At 42.0% G+C, this 15668-nt stretch overlaps 1 long non-coding RNA gene across 1 annotated transcript; it reads left to right on the top strand.

Moving 5' to 3' along the window:
- The first annotated feature begins 3795 nt into the window (after positions 1-3795).
- On the top strand, positions 3796-15364 carry LOC138407193 (uncharacterized). The gene is made up of 2 exons (XR_011240606.1): positions 3796-4443; positions 12131-15364. It is a non-coding gene; the product is annotated as an uncharacterized lncRNA (long non-coding RNA).
- The last annotated feature ends 304 nt before the right edge of the window (positions 15365-15668 follow it).

Below are 15668 nucleotides of genomic sequence, written 5' to 3'. Positions count from 1 at the left end.
CATTCTGCTAGAAAATTTTTGAAAGTTTGGTCTTAGTCTGAAAACACTGAAAATTAGGGTTTGAGCCCAGTCGGTCACGCTGCTTCTTTGCTTCATTCTGGCTCAGTCTGCTGGAAACTCCAAACACCTAAGACTAGTTTAAATAAACAAATAACTCCAGAGGGAAACTATGAGAATTACAGGCTTCCATCAGCACCTTGATTTGAGTAATGAGCACCCATTACTGACTTGAAAGATAGCTTCTTTTGTGCTGAGACGGCATCACCTCATGATCCATGATTAATGTTGTCATGCCACGTTCCGTTTTCATCTCGGGAAGCTATGCTCTCAGAAGTGCTAATTAACGTTATGCAGTTTTCAGAGTGGGTAGTGATTTCTTCCAGTCAGGTTTTTATTTGTTGGGTTTGAAGAATCCATCTCTGAGATTTCTGCTCCAATACAGTGGAAGTCAATACAACTTTAGTTGTGCCACTCAAAATCTTGAAAGATTACTTTGAAATATATCTTATGTTGCACCTGTAGGATGTTATGTTTCCTTGGTTAGAAAAAAAAGACAGAACTGACATAATAAACTATATAGTTGCTACACTGAACTTTTTAAATCAAATATTAGTCTCTTTAGACATTCAGCTATTATGGTGCAATATTAGAGTTGGGGGTTGGGTGGGGTTAGGGTTATTTGGAGTTGTGTCGTTGTCCTCTTGTGCAATAATCCTTTTAGCTCTGTTTTTGGTCTCCACCAAGGAGGGAAATGTTTGTATCTGTATTTGTACATTTACTTTCACCAGCGTGCTGGGCAGTTGCTGTTACTGCACAGTAAAGCTTTTTTGCCGAAGACAGCAGCTAGATATGGGATTGATGAGAGCAGTGAAAGTGAACCAGAAAGGTATGAGTAAAGTTGAGGGTCGTAAAACACAACTATGAGCTGTTACCGTAATATAGAAATATTGCTAATGCAGCTTTAAGCACCACAAACCAAATCCCACTCACCTTCCTTCATTGCATTGTGTTCGAGGCAGCAATCTCAGGGACAGATTTATCAAAACCTGCAGGTAAATAACACCTGACATCACGATGGTTAGATTCCATTAGAAGACCTTGAGAAAATGTGTCATTGTGTTGTTCAGGGTGTCTATCTGTCATTATTTGGGGAGAAACTCTGCATCATTAGCCTCCTGAGCTCTGAAACAGTAAAACTAAGCCTGGACAAAAAGACAGTGAAGTCTAATTTTCTGCAAGGAAATGATAGGTTGCAGTGATAAGCTGTGAGTTATGAAACGGATGGATGGCTCCAGGAACATTGCAGTGGCTGCAGTTCTTGTCCCCCAAACTGCTTTTGTAAGATATGATCTAACTTCAAAGAGAACACGAGAGTTTAATTAATGAATGTTATGTCTGGACATGTAATACTCTTTGAAATACAGTCTAATCTTTGCTGCTGCCCTCTAATCATCTTAGATTTACAGCAGGGAGCCGTTGGAGCCCCAAGAGCCATGTTGCTCTATAAGAACTCAGCAGGGACATCATTATGATGTCACTAAGACTAGTTGTTGTCACTTGTTGTCACTAAGGCTGCTTTTAAACATACACTGATGTGCACACATTCTCCCCAAATTTTTCTGGAGGGGCGCGATGTGAGACTGCAAATGTCCAAGTCAGTTGCTCCAGACATTTTCCGGTACTTTTCCTGGCAGCTTTCAAGAAAAATGTTCAGAAATTGTCTGTGCGAGCCCATGAGGGAATACAACAGAAATCTAATATTCAATGGGCGGAAAACTGAAAACAAAGACGAAAATGTCAAATATCTCAGGATGAGAAAGAGGAGTCATACACATAGAAGATGCCAAGAAAGATCGTTAACTTGGAAACACAATGAGAGATGAGCGTTTGGCGATAAGGGCCGACACCGGTGTCAATGTCCTGTAAAGAAAAACACATAATTTCCGTGTTTGATTTTATTTCATGTGCTGAGTTCATTCCTGGAAATATTTATTCTGCTGTATTTTAGTAACACCAAACAAAGTTGAGTCACTTTGTCCAGATGGATTTTTTGCGCAGTGAGAGTGTGCGGGTGCAAAGTTTTTCGAAACACTTCAGCAGGACAGAAAATCTTTTTGGGACACTTGTGGGGATAAGAATCGTGACTTTCTGCTTACAGGACGCTCTCTGCTGGACCTCCTGTCACTCTCTAGTGTCAGACTTAAAGGCCAAGTCCAAAGCTGCTGCAACGTGCCTGCTGATGAAACACTCTTTGTTGACAGAGTGATTTTCTGTGTTGAACATATTGATGCCTTCTCTTTAGAGACAAGAGTGGATGTGACTTTGTGACATCTAACATTTAACATTTCTCGAACATTTACTTTTTCATGTATTTCTGTGCTACAAAATGTCTTAATGATTTTGTAAGAGGAATTAGATCTGACAGATTTTTTTCTGATGACATATAAATGACTTTGGTTTCCAGGTGTTTGCTAGGACCCTTCCCATGAACGACAATTATTCAAACAAAAACAATGTAGAAGCTCTGTCTTGCTCTTAAATAGATTTCAAAAAGTTTAAAATCCAGCAACACTAACAAATCTTTGCTGACATTGTTAGTGTTTATCCTAAAAGCTGTTTGTCTTGTCGTATTAAAACGAATCTATTATGTATAATATTAAAACTAAACCTTTGGAAAATATGTCCCAGAACCCCATCTATGTAGCTGAACAGGCCACAAATAATACAATTGTCTGGTTTTCAGACTAACAAGAACAAAGCAGTTCTTTATATAGCTGCTTTCATGGACCATAAACTGACTTTTTACATGGAACATGCAGCTTTAGCCTGAGTATTTCATTACATACACATATACATGTATGTAGCCAACTGCACATTTAAGACCATTTTTACGGGATTCTCCTCTTGAAACGGGCCAGTTGGAAACATTAAAGTGTCAACCAGCGACCATGTTTTCAATCAAGTCTTATAGCTAACATTAGCTTAATTAGCTGTCGTTGTAACTCGCACTACTGACAGTTTCCAGCTAAAAATGTCTGCCTCTGTTTGGAATCAAGACTCCATATTTCAAATGGTCAATTTGACCATGTTATGGATAACATATGTGCTGCTGTGCAAGAAGCGATCGCTCGGTGGTCGCTAGGTGGTTAGCAAACATCAAATCTACCTTATTTTGAAATAAAAGTGCAAAATGAAAGGTACTCTAATCAAAGGACCACGTTTAATACTTTATTATTGCCATAAACTTGTTTTATTGGTTCTCCACTCATCTCCTGTCATGGTGCAGAGGACCATTAGTTCTGTATTGGCAGGTAAACATTTGAGACAATCACAAGACAAACAGAGAAACACAATTGATTCCTCTCAGCCTCAAGAAATATGATCCTTCATCTGGACTCCATCAAAGCAGCCCAGCACCTTCATGAATGAGCGGAAAGACAGACAGTGTCCCTTTAAGGGACAACTCACAGAGGAAGAAGAAAAGCTGCAAAGAGGAGAGGAGAGGAGGTGTGTACGTGTACATGTCAAACTGATAGACACTTGGTAGAGAGACAGAGAGGGAGAAAGCGAAGGAGAGGAGAAAGAAAGACAAAGACGGAGAGACACAACATTGCATTAGGCACTTAGAGCCATTCCTCGCTCGCTAAAGGCTAATGTAATTTCCACAATAAGAGTTTCTCAGCAGAGGCTGTAAAAAAAACCAGAGAGGGAATGAAAGAAGAGAGGCGGGAGGGAGAGAGGGAGGGAGGGAGGGAGGAGGGAGATCTGGCAGCACTGCTTCAGGCTCTCATATGGACAGTGGAGCTCTTGGGACAACTGGCTAAAAGTCTCCCTCTGTCTCTACTGTTACTCCTGGCTGTGTGTGAGAGGCTGAGTGGGTCGCTGCTCTGCTGTGTCTCCAGAGTGATTTATCAGGTTTTCAGGGAGGGGAGGGAGAGGGGGGGAGAGAGGGGAGACAACTCCGGTGGCAGGCAGGCAGCAGTTACCAGCCAGCTGGCTGGGTGTGTTAACTCCACATCTCCACATCTGACCTCTATGGGAACAGAGCAGCCTCCACTCCTCTCCTCCTGGCAGGCTGTGGGAACAAGGGACAGGTCTTCATTTTTACCCCCCCGAGCACCGGGGAACCAGCCCCGGACAGAGCAGGACATGACAGGACACCTTTGGCACGAAGACCCCAGTTGGAGACCTGGGCTCTGAAGGATTGCGCTGCCGACTGACTCTTGGATCTGAGATGGCACAGTTGGTAGATTTTGGTTGATAGTCAGGAAGCCAGGCAGTTGTCCAGTCAGTCAGTCGGCAGTCAGATGGTCAGTTAGTCAGACAGTACATTGGTCTGTTGTGTCCTTACAAAAGGTCAACTTTGCCACTTTGTGCATATTCTCATCTGAACTCTGAGGTGACTCAGATCTACCGAGTAGCAACAGTGGACCTGTGGGCATGGTGAGTGGCAACCTCTCTCTCTCTTGATCTCTCTCTCTCTGACACACACACATACACACACATTCGCTTTTTTTCTCACATGTGAGTGTGACATTTAGTTTTAGTTTTGCTGTGTTGTGCCTCATCCCTTTCCAGTTGGCAGGGGACAGACACAAGACGACAGATTTGATCAAAACGTCATTGTGATGTTAGGTAGTTTATTGATTGGTGATGGTGCTTGGCAAAATTTGCTTGTCATCGCCTATCAAAGATATTTCATTAGGGTGGTTTATTCTGGTTTGGAGTCAAATGACAATTTTTTTTAAAACAAGGGTAATTAACATGGCATTATAGTGTTTAAAAAAAGCCAGATCAATTGCAAACCAGCATGTCTTAGGGACACAAACCCACACATACCTGCATGACTTTTGGCTGCTGTACCAGCACTTTTCCCAGCAGACTCATGACTGTGGGGGGTTTTGTAGAAAGCCATAATCTCACCACTGTTTGGAAAAGGAGTTTGGTTTGATAAACTAACCCTAGTGTCAAGTGCACAGAACATTTCTGGACAAATAGTTCAAATATTTGAGCATGCTCCAAGGTTTTATCTGGCTCTGCTAAATCAGTAAGTCGTTGGAAACATGGACAAGAAGGAGAGGCTGATTCTTTACGGGAAGTTTCATACTTGTGTGCAATAAACTGTGACAGCACCATATGGAGGATTTTATATACATGCATAAAACTGCATTTAGTGGCACTTAGTGCCAATCCAACAACTGTGTAGTGTGAATGGGTCCATGGGTGACAAACAGACCAATAATCCAAATCCAACACTTCAGCCCTTTAGCTTTTACTGTATATGGCACAGGAGCTAAATATCTGACTCTCTTAACTCTCATCAAATCCCCAAGTATCAAAGCATAAGCAGCCGTTTACTATGTGCAAACAAATACCAGCTTAGACAGGCAAAATAAATAACAGTTAATCAACTAGTTTAGCATCCATGATGATTACGACCTGTTTATGTTTTCCCTGGAGTCAGTGGGATGGATTAAAGCTGCGTGAAGTAAATATTATATACTTATTTCTTCATAGGAAATTTGGCTGCCTGTGTTTTTCCCTCTACTAAAAGTTTATGAATGATTAACCATAAAGACTTAAAGTGTATGAAAGCTGTCTTTCTTTTAGTTTCTTCAGGATATCTGCCCCCTAGTGGCCAAGAATCAGCTGATTCCGCTTTAAATCTCTTCCAGAGTAGGTCCAACTCTGCAAACGCTCCATCCGTGGCAGATGTTGACATGGGCGTTGTCTCAAATACAATGAACAGATGTTCTTTATTTGGGCTTGGCTGCTAATTTTTCCGTCATCCATCACCTTTATGTGTGCGTGAGCCCGTGCATCATTGTGAGTGCGTCCCTGTGGGGGGGGGGTGCAAGAAGTGCTCCCCTGCAAGAAGTGCACCTGTGTACTCCACAGTAGTTTGTAGCAGTTGTATGTGTGTGTCAGTGCCCTATGTGCAGCCACACAGCCTCCTCCTCCTCCTCCTCTTCCTCTCTCATGGTTTCCCTGCACTTTGTGTGTTCGCTGGTTCCCCTCTGATCAACTGCGGAGTGTTTAAGTGCACAGGACAGCATGGTTTCCCTCAGCTCTTTCAGCCCGGCCATGCGTCTACCACAGAGAATTTCTGTCTGAGCCCTGGCAATTACAGCACATATCCAAATCCATCTTAGCCAGCGACCAAATGAAGGAGCCTTTGATAGGCCCCGGCTGATGCATATTTACTTTTTATGACCAACCAAGTAGTAAACAGCTTGCCTTGTTGGCGCTGAATGGAACTTTAAATATAGGCCTGTTCACACACAAACATGCGAATAAACACACGCTCATGCATGAAAGCTCATAGACAGAAATAAGCAGACTTTTCATGAAATGAAATAAAGCACAAGATCATTTCTTCATCTGCCAAGTCAGTGAACACCAGTGACACTGCCATCCCTGTTGCCAGTCACTGATTTCATAATCAGGTTTGTTGAGCTATGTCTGGTTGTTTTCCTTTCTGAGCTGCAGACACAGCAGCAGCAGCAGCAGCAGCAGTAGCCTCCGATTGAAGCCATGTGTGGTGGAAAAACAGGCCTCAGTTTGTGGAGAGATTGCATGCTTGGAGTGGGAGGGAGCCTGCCGGTTACAGAGGTCACAATCCAAACACGCAAACTCCTCCTTGTCCTTCTCACACGCCATGCTGACAAATGCATCTCAATAGTCGGGTCAGGAATCTCCCCTGAACCTCCTTCACTCCCTCCTCAATCTTAAAAAATGAATTAATTGGTGAGATGTAAATCCATCTTCTTCTGCAAGTATCATGTTTTGTTTTTATTCTTTAATTCTGCAACTTTTATGTTATACCATTAAGAATAATACAGATCACATATAGGCAACCATAAGGCCTTTCCTCCAAGGTGGTGCTTCAAACAAGGTGCTGACTAAATCGGCAGGAACGCTGTGTTCAGGGTGTGTCACGAACTAAAAAGCGGTTGGTTTAGTCGAGTCTGGTATGAAATATATTACAGTCCGCTCAGCGCTAATGCATCCCAGTGTCCTCAGATGAACCCGGCGGTGTAATGTTGTTGTGTCTGAGCTTATCTCCTCCATGCAACCTTATGTCATCTGAACCCACCTTCACATATGTACTCTCTGTTATCATCTCTTATGCCTCTTTTTATCCTCTTTTGTGTTTGACTCTCTTGTTCCTCTCCACCTCCCAGTTCCTCGGGCTCTCTCTTGCCGAGAGTCTCCTTCTCTGAGTCAAATTGTTATCAAGATAGCCACAGCTATTAGCTAATAGCTCAGATAGTTGCTACTATCAGATTCAGAGATAGCCAATGCCAGGCTTTAATGCAGCTGTGCCATTTCCCCTCATGCATTATAATCGATCACGTTCCTGTCAGAGCTGGGAGCCAGATCAGTTTTTCATCTCATCATTGTTCCTAATAGAGGTGAGTCATTGCCTTCCGAAAGGTAAAAATCACATGATCCATTTGACCAAGTTCTTTTTGAAAAATGTTCAATCCCTTTAGTTTCACATCTTATTCAGTTTCACTTCAAAGAAGAGGTTTGCAGTTATTGATTTGGCATGGAATTACATCCCCAACAAATTGCATTAATGCTATGCAAAGTGGATTATTGTTAATGGGACATGAGAAAAAGCTGCTGCTTAAATGCCCACTTCGTTCATCAGTCACATGTGAGGGCTGCTTTATCGAGACTGAGGGATCTAATGAGCTAAATAATGAAGCCCAGACCCCACAAACACCGGTAATGACTTTTTAATGCTTGTGTGGTCTTTAGCTACCTACAAGAAGTGTGATTTGTGGAGACAGGTTCATGTTCTAGTTCTGATCAAGTGTGGCCTATATGTGGGAAATAGACATTGTCTGTAGGCCTCTTGTATAAAGGTGAGGATGGAGGCTCCAAGCACACTGTACTGATTATATCTGTTATAGAAAGGGGAAGCTGTAATATTCTTTTAAATACTGAAATATTAGTGCACATATTTGGACTATGTCTCCTCATAGGCATTCATGAAGTTAGGCTCAGAGATTATTTTATGAAGAATGAAAAACAAAGCCTGACTCCTGCAGCTGGCAAATTGGTATGTAAAGTGGGTGTGAATGTCAGATCGTCAGTTACGGAAAGTTACTGATATTGTTGGCTGCAGCTCCTCACTTCTGACGTCAGAAAGGTATACAGGGAGGAGGAGAGCGTTCAGTTGCTGTTCGACGATTTGTCATGTACTTATTTTGACTGACACCTTGAAGACGGTGGTGTACTTGAAATGAGCTTGGTCACACTACATCAGAAGACAGAATAATTTACAGCTGTTCCGAACAGCCACAGTCGAGGCTGGAGTGGAAATCAGGCGGATATAAAGAGAGACGTCATATTGTTTGAATATGGGGATATGAGAAACATTGTCATGAGGCATTTCATAATAATGAAGATTTGCATCCAAACATTACTTCGGGTCGGAGCATAAGCAAACTTCAAAAACGTTCCTCCAAAGGTTGTGAGTTAAAAAGAGTTTGAGAGCTGTAGACCACCTGGGACATTATTCAGAATTACCATGCACATAAACATTTGAAACCAAACTCCTTCACGTACACTGAAAACCTCACACATACACAACACAGACGCTCTCACACCATCAACTGAAGGTTTGGTTACATATGTGTTTATGCATGCTAACTCTGCATAATGTCTCTAACTGCCTCTTATAGTGTTTCACTCTTTCTCACACTCCAACACATACATTCCCACACGCTGACATTTTTCCTCCGTCTATAGTTTCTCTCCTCAACCTCTCAACAGTTTGCCTGTGTTTTATGAGCAGGGTGACAAATCTCAGTGGCACTGGCGTGTGAGATGCAGGGTGACGTCAACGCTTCTCGGCTGGGTTCAGATGCGAATCTTTGCACTCGCAGTCATCACCGCGTATATCTCAACATCTCCTGTGCAAACACTGGCAACTGCCAAAAGAGGAATTACATGAAAAACTGCTTTTCAGCAAGTGGCCTGTGGCTTTTGTCACCTTAGAAAGAAAAGGGAAGGATAGCTGAGGAACATATGTGGATTTTTGTGTAAAAATGTGAATAAAGATAATTTTGTGGCTGCCATTTAGCTTTTTTAGGATATGCCACTTCTGATTCTGTTATTTTCACTCTTGCTCTGCTTCAGTCTTTTGCCCAACAAGCAGTTCCTCTTGGGTGTGTGAATGAGGTCATTTTATTCATCTGAGAATGCAAACCATGCGCTTTCTAAATGTGGTGACTTGTTTGCACCCTTCATCATGGGTATGTTCAACAACAACCTTCCTCCGGGATGTATATTATGTTTAAACGGGTGACGTGACCATATGCAAACCACAAGCAAATGACAATGAAAATAAAGTTTAGTTGCTATGGACATATGGAAATTATTTCAAATGAGCACTTCACCTTAAGTAGGTTAGGATATATATCATATTGTCCTGACGCTGTAGACAGTTTTTTAAGTGAATCCCATCTTCACTCATGTCTGTCTGTTGGTCTGTTGGTTTATTCATTAGTAGGATAATGCAAGAACCACCAAACCAATTTCGACATTGTTTACTGTCTTTCATATTGTAATATATCCTTTCCTGGATTTTTTCATGTTTAAAAAAATCTAACATGTTTAGGGGACTGATATTTATGAGATTCAAATAAAAATCCAGATCTAGTTTATTTAAATGTGGTTTCATAAGCAGACTGTTGGACCTTGGCAGAGATATTCAACAGAGAATGAAACTGCAATTTAATTGGAAATCCTTTAAACTTCTCAAATGCGAGGATTCACGTGTTAACATTATCTGATATTGTACAGACAAAACAATTAAAAGATTCCTCCATAATAAAATGATGTTTTTTCTAGTACTGCTTATTCATTGAGCCTCTCAGGTTTTGTTGAAAGATATTTTTTGCATGTGACAACCTGAAGATAATCACTCACCAATCAGTAATTTATCACTATTGTGCCTCCACACCCTGCAAACAAACATTGACCGCTCCCTTTGATTCACCCTCAACATTTTCTTCTTTTCTTTCACACACAACTCACATCAGCTCAAGCATGCAAATGAACGACGGAAACACCAAAAAAACATACACACACACAAACACACACTAACATGGGCATACATACACATACACAAGCAGGCAATCTGCCATTCCACTTTCCTACGGCTGCTCCGTGAAGCACAACTTTACATTCCACATCTCACAACCTAGACAAACATATTTATTCATGATTCCTGTTCAGGGAGGGGCGGACTGTTAATGCTGCCTGACAGGACAGGCATACTTTTCTGTTTGAAAGGACTCTGCACGCCTGCGTTGGGTTGTACAACATGTACTGTGGCTCTGCACATAAACGTCAGTGCTGACATCCGTTTCCTTTGTAAAATGACCGTCAGCAGACACGGTAATGTTTTAATGTGCATGCAAGTGTGGACAAGAATACCTGTGTGACTTTGAGAAAGTCTGTGTTTATTTTCTTTGTAATTATCAAGATCTAATATAAATGCGCTGATGATGGTGCTTTCAGACGAGCTCTGTTCTCCCTGCGGTGTTGATTATAGATCTGTACAGTTTGTCCTCATCTCTCATTCCATAACGTCTTACTGACATTGGCACAGGAGGTACTTAATTGTTGGCATATGTGCTGTAAGAAATCAGGGGAGAAAAAAAGCACCATCAGCATACATGATTCATTTTTAGTGGAATTGTTTGTGAATTTGGGAAATACTCTTATTTGCCTTATGGGAGATTGAAATGAGAAGACTGATGCTACTCTGCTGTCTGATTATCAAACGTACAACATGGTGAGCTTCGCTAAGCACAGAGATTTGGAACAGAGAGAAATGTGTCATATAACCATGGTGTCCAAAGTTCAGTTCTGGCTGTGGGCCTTCTCAGTTGACTATCGCATAAAGGCACAAGACAAAACACTTGGTCTCACAGTCAGACAACATTAAAATGTTGTTTCTGTTTTTTTGTATTTGAATTTTAAAAATGAGCAGTTCTCAGTCAACCAGAGGGGAGACTACAGGAAGTTACAACACAGTTTTGTTCAGATTAAACAAACAAGATGTAGCTGATCTTAGTGTTTTAGAGCTGTAGGAAGAAGGATTGTGTTGCATTTGGACGGGGCCAGTCTAGCTGGATGGATGGTTGGATAGATAGATAGATAGATAGATAAACTAACTGGCTTCATTTTAAAAGGACAAATGTGAGCATTATATCAGTCTTTTCATTAAACTCAGTGAACTTAGTTTGCAAGAATTTTGAACTAATCCTCACATTATCTAGTTCTCTAGATATGATCCAATAATTTTGACTCTCAAATTAAGGGACACACTGACAACGTATGAAAAGTGATCAGGGATAAACCTTTGAGACTCAGCTCTGACTTCCTCTTCACTCCTCCACAGTCCTGTCATTACTTTTCTCCCACCTGGGTGGCCCTGAAATTTTCCTCAAAAAACAGCACAAACAACAACAGCAAAAGATAATAATACCCTCGAACCTTCTAATTTTACAACGAGGATGTTGTAAAAAAGAGCTGGACTTTGTTTTTCCTGCCAGACCCTCCCACCCCCATCACATCGTCTACAATGGGGAAAACAAATCGAAAAAATTCTCTATGACCTGAAAAACCCCTCGTTTAACAGGAGTCAAAACAGAACCGTCAAAGTTTGGTCATTATTTGCTTAAAAGCACAAATCTCTGTGTGGTGCCTGTTCTCCTCGGCTGACATTTTACTGTATGAGTGTTACAGCAGCAGTGCTCAGTTTGCGTTGCTCTTGCCATTTCAAACAAGCAGTGGTTTCTCCTTGCCCCCAACTTCTGTTAAACAAACCAACCAGGTAGCTGGCTCTGCATGTTCTGACTAGACCCCACATCTGCTGCATCCTGCTGATCTGTGCAAGAGAAAAGTCTGCAGAGTCATTCCTCTTTGTCCCACAAATGTATGTTTTTTGTCACAGAGATAAGTTGCATCATTTTTTATTCTGGGCTCACAGGAGTGGTTTAAAGGCTTTCATGAATTATTATCAGATCACTTCAAGCGTGAATGTATAGGGGTCTTGTTTAGACTCTCCGTGGATTAACGTACCCTGTGTCTCTCTTTCTTTTAGGTCACAGGTGCTCCGCAGCTGCGTGTGGAAGAAAGCATCTGGAGCGCAGGAGGATGTTGGAGAAGATACAGCGGGCAGGGAAGGGCAGAGAGGTGCGGAGCGGGTCCTGTCCCTGCCCCGGCTGTGGTGGGGAGGGTTCCTGGCACGGTGATTTGATGCAAAAAGAGAAACAAAAATCACATTGCCAGGGATTTCCACTCCTTCACAGCTCTGCAGATGACCCGGTTGCCTCATTATATTTCCACTGTGAGATGTGTGGTTCTGATTTTTCTAGTTATCTGCCACGGGATGTTGCTATGGAGTCAAAGAAATAAATATTGGTGGAGGTTAGACAATTTGTGATCATCTCTCTCAGCGGACTTTAAGACTTGTGGAATCAGATTGTCACACATAAAACTGATTCCCTTAAGAAGTGTCTAAATGCATTTCAGGCTGCAGAGCTGTTAACGTGTAAATGTGAATAGCTGGGCCGCGACATAAGAGGCATAAAGCTTTGCAAGTTTAACCAGGCGGATCACTTTTCAGCTCTCATATTTCAGATTTAAAAACCAAGGAGACGGTTTTGATTTCATGAACGCTAGGATCCTCCACTGGCTGCACAGTGAAACACAATATGAACGAGCCCTCTTGAAACTGAAGTACACCTCAGCATCGTAAGCGCTGCAGACTTTGCAACCAACCAAACTTCACCACTGATCACGTAAAGGTCTGCGTGAGTCTCTGTTCCCTCAGAAAGCCAGCCACCCACTTGCTAAAGGCACAGAGCTTAGCTAATTGGTGAGCATTGATCCCTGCTATGTGTTGTTCACAGTGGCTAAGTTCAGTGCCTGAGGTGAAATAGTTGATTCGACGGAGGGGATTTGTTTCAGTGAATGGAAAGAACCTGGTGATCTCGGATATGAAGAAAGGAGGAGGGAGGCGGAGATTAGGAAGCAAAAGAGCGAGCGACGCTGGGAGGTGGAGGATCAAGGTCCTATATGGAGTTAAACGTCTTCCATGGACCAAACGCAGGTCTTGATTGTGCAACATGGTCCAGACGTGAGACAAACTGTATGTTTTTTATTGTATGCCTGAAGCAGCGACTGTCTTATCTTACCTTATGCATCTGGCAAGAATCATTGTGCGTGCCAAATTTGTTTGAAAGCGGTTCACTGAGACAGTTTGACCAAGGTTTAATGTGGACTTATTAAATGCCACGAGTTGTGCTGAGATTTTAGGAATGTGGTGCTAAATGTCAAGCCTGTCCGAGCATGCCCAGCTGAGTCAGCTCAGGACCAGTGTGCCAGTACTCTGGTGCCACATGGCAGCCAGGACTTATGTGTTGAAGGTGTGGGTGCTATGAGAGAGTAGGCTAATGTTAGCAGCTACATCACGCTCTTCATTACCCTGTGTGCCGACATAGCTGTCCAATCAGGTCAGATCTTGTTTTCACCAAAATATCTCAACAACACACAGGTGGATTTGCAACTTACTTGGTTGGAATATTACTTGGGAGAGTTTCACCAGATGATTGACTTTTGGAGCTGATCCGTCAAAGGTCACGGACAAAATCAGTAGAAAAATATGGTCTGACAAACATCTCCGGAGAAACAGAGAGACAATGAGGTTTATGCTGATTAGAAATATATTCCCTATCGTTTGACATCATGTCACAAAGACAGTGACATCATGCATTAGGGGTATCCCTGTATCATATTAAACTACAAACACAGAATTAAATGTACGTTGATCAAAAAATGATTCATAATCACATTTTAGGAATAGCTTCATCATGACGTCATCATGAAGTTAGTATGTGACATCACTGAGTTTAGTGCTACCAATGTGATTAGTAACACATACTACAGTTTATTTACAATAATTAATCATATCCAATGTGTAATGCATATGAAAAGAATCAGTCCAATAGCCTACATCATACATGGGTCAGTCCAGGAAAGGCAGGCAGGCTAAACAGGTGTAGCAGCAGCAGCTGGACACTTAAAGGACACTTTCACTCCATCTCGTTTTCTTATTTCCTCTGCATGTTACCATCTAATCTTTTTGTTGGATTTGTTTCTCAGCTCACCCGCTGCCCCATGATGTCTGGGCTGTGCCCTCCCGTGCCTACTGAACTGGTATCAGTGTTTAAACTGAAAACTGGCTCAGTTCAGCAGGAACAGGAGTGGAGCCCTCTTACTGGCAAGATCTGTCCCCGTGTTACGTCACCAACTCTCAGTGAGCATGCAATAAGGCAGCCCAGCCCAGATCCAGCATTTGGGTGTCGTTCATGACCACACCCAGAGATGCACGGGATGTTAGCCTCGAGCCATCGGCCCTGATGAAAATCAAACGTGACCCTTACAACCTGTCAAATGACAGAACTGAACCTTGGAAGTGTATGCAAAGCAGAGCAGCTTGAGTGTAATCACTGTCCGTGTCTTTGAGAAAACATGAATGTTTCATAAGCAGAATTATCATTTTTTGCGTAATAGGTCGGCCCTGGCGTCCCGAGCCGTTGAATACTGTCACCGATGCAGTCGATCTTGTTGTTCTGCTCAGCCTTCATGTTTATTTGAGCATTCTTTCATCGACAAGGCTGCAGACGCGTCTCTTACTCTCTCACGCTCGTGTCTCTCTCTCTGACTCCTTCTCTTTTTTTCTGTCTGTGTGTGCTGTCAAAGGCCAGCCGGAGACTGGAGTTCATTGTGAGGTAATTCCAGTGAAATGTGCCTGTGTGTAATTGATGTCACCCAGCAGTCTCCATTATCTGTGATTGGGAATGTGCACAACGCTGCTTCCTCCCAACTCTCCAGATAATTTGCAGCCACCAAAGGAAAAGCGCTTCATCTTGAAGATATTCATACCCACAGGAAAATGGAAGCTCGTTAGCAGATTTGATGAATCTGCTCTTATCCAGCAACTCTGCCGATCGTGGTTGGCAGCATAAAATTATTTTTTATGTCTTTAGGAGATTACCAACACTATAGTTAGAAAGTCATTTTTACATTGTGTCAGTGGTGTGATGTTGTCTTTGGGGCATTGTTCAGCCAGGTGGTACCACTGACACATTAGCTATGAGTTATGGAGGCATTTAATTTAACTAAATGTTGCATGAGCTTTATTATTGTAAATGTCACTAAGTTTCTAACTACTTTCCATCATAAGAAGCGTGATTTATTTTGATATTACAGGTGCAACCATTGTTTCATTTAATCACTAATCCACAATTTAATAAAATCAACTTTGAATGTGTCTGAGAAAGAATTCAAGCATTTTTGTTTCATTTAGAGGCGAACATGCTGTGACAGGAACGGCCCAAGGTGGAGACAGAAGCATTACAGGTAATGCAAAACTGAGAACATCCCTGGAGTGCTGAGAAATTATGAAAATATGGGTTTATCGCACAACATTTGCATATTGTTGTGTTTAATCAGTTGCTGTGTCTTTATTAGTCAAGGTCAGAACTACCACTGAGGAGACAGAATTAGTTTTAAATAAAACAAATTAACCCTTAAATGATAAAATGCTGTTGCGGGATGACAACATTTTCCTACTT

The sequence above is a fragment of the Paralichthys olivaceus genome, chromosome 3, assembly GCF_024713975.1.
Source record: "Paralichthys olivaceus isolate ysfri-2021 chromosome 3, ASM2471397v2, whole genome shotgun sequence".
Lineage (NCBI taxonomy): Eukaryota > Metazoa > Chordata > Actinopteri > Pleuronectiformes > Paralichthyidae > Paralichthys > Paralichthys olivaceus.
This window is presented reverse-complemented; position numbering and strand designations above follow the sequence as displayed.